At 24.5% G+C, this 1,958-nt stretch overlaps 1 non-coding gene across 1 annotated transcript; it reads left to right on the top strand.

The window, feature by feature from the left end:
* Positions 1-623: 623 nt before the first annotated feature.
* On the top strand, positions 624-696 carry TRNAA-UGC (transfer RNA alanine (anticodon UGC)). Its single transcript has one exon. It is a non-coding gene; the product is annotated as a tRNA-Ala (tRNA).
* The last annotated feature ends 1,262 nt before the right edge of the window (positions 697-1,958 follow it).

The raw sequence follows: 1,958 nt of genomic DNA, 5'->3' as shown, positions 1-1,958 counted from the left end.
GTTGTATTTAATAAATATTGTGAAATTAGCACACAAACATTTGTCTAGTTGTGCATCCATAATTGATTTCCTCTATCAACAACTTTACTTAAACATGAGGTCGTTGTGGTACCACGAAATCACTCATAAGTATGTTAAGACCACCGCATCAAAATAAACATTTTTTCAATATTTATGAAGTTATAAATATTCACTAACTCCAATAAAAAAAATCCAGATATGCAACAAAGGAACATGACTAAATAGACATATTTCACCAAACCATATCACATCTAACCAAAAAAGATAGATTTTGATTTTCCTTCTTCTCACAAAACGAACAATAAAAGAGAATTTAGCTCAATTTCTTGTTAATCCAACCTAACACATTTAAATTTATCAATGATAAAACCAAAAAGATTTGCATATCAAAATGAATATCATCACAGTTTTGTAGCAATCGCTAAAAGAGCAAAGGCATATATGATTTTCGATGAAAGAGTTGTCATAACAAACAAATATTTGAATATATTATTAGAGTTCTTAGAGAACAAAATTAATACTATTATAACGAACTGTATAAAATTCCAGTTGTTATTATGTACTTACTTTGATATTGGTATCATATGAGAAAAAACACAAATGGGGGTGTAGCTCATATGGTAGAGCGCTCGCTTTGCATGCGAGAGGCACGGGGTTCGATTCCCCGCACCTCCATTTATTTTTTATCTTTGTTTAAGTCAGGAAATGCGTTTTTTACACGTTGAGATCCAATGAATCAGTTGTTGAGAGTTTAGGCGAACAATCCAACCTATTTGCGTGCCCACTTCACTTCCTTTTTTTCTCCCTAAAGGAATCCTTTATTAAAAATTAATCAATTACAATATAGTTTTATATTATTAAACTGTTATGTGAGATATAAAAAAATTTCGCAAACACATCGGTAATATTAAAAACTAGGTTTAAACCCGTAAAAACCACGGATAAAAACAAAAAATCATTTATAATTTGAAATGGTAATAACTAATTAAATAGTTGCACGGAAACCCGTGAAAACCATGGATAAAAACAAAAACATCATTTATAATGGGTTCAGCTATTTAGACCTTTTTTATTTTTTTAAAAGACCCCTTAATAATTACTTTAATAATTACTCTAACTTTTTTTTTTAAAATAAGCTAATCATTACCAAATAATTATCTTTTTATTAATTATTATTACATAATATTAGACCCTCATGATTATTTTATATTTTATTTTAAATAAAACTAATTATTACATAATAAAATGGCTTAATATAAAGATTTGTTTATAGAAAAAGAATATTATTTTTATAAATAAGTATTAAAATAAAAATATACTTATTTTTTTTCAAATATACAAAATAAAATATTTTAAACAAAAAAAAATTAATTTATTTTCGGTTTTTAGTGCAATTTATTAAAATCATTTTTATATAAAAGCATAATAATAAGTGACTTCAAATACGATATAATAATAATACTTAGTTTTCATTTAAATATTTAATATCATTTTATTTTTATTTATTGGTTTATATAAATATTAAAATATATAAAAAAAAATTGACATATTTGTATTATTATTTGATTATAAAAAAATAAAATATATAATAAATAAAAAGTTTATAGGAATTAAATGATAAATACGAGTTTCAAAAAAAGTTAACTTTTAGTAATCATAAAAGCTATTAATATTATAAATGCACGGAAATTTATGCCTAAAAAGTCATTAATGAGGGGTCCTCTAAGAAAATCTGAGATCTAATTAGTAGGACCTTTTATAATTTGAAATTGTAATAACTAATTAAATATTTGCACGGAATCAACATAAAACAACTTTGAAATGATTATGGTGTATAATATCAATGTAGGTAGTTGATTTGGCACAAGTATATCATTATGCTCGGTCGTTCTTAATTCAAGCTTAACACCTTATCAACTAACCCAAATAATAAATAA

Source organism: Lactuca saligna, chromosome 4 (assembly GCF_052625555.1).
Source record: "Lactuca saligna cultivar CGN05327 chromosome 4, ASM5262555v1, whole genome shotgun sequence".
In the NCBI taxonomy this organism is placed as follows: Eukaryota; Viridiplantae; Streptophyta; class Magnoliopsida; order Asterales; family Asteraceae; genus Lactuca; species Lactuca saligna.
Note: the sequence above shows the minus strand (reverse complement) of the source record. Positions and strands in the feature narration are given on the sequence as shown.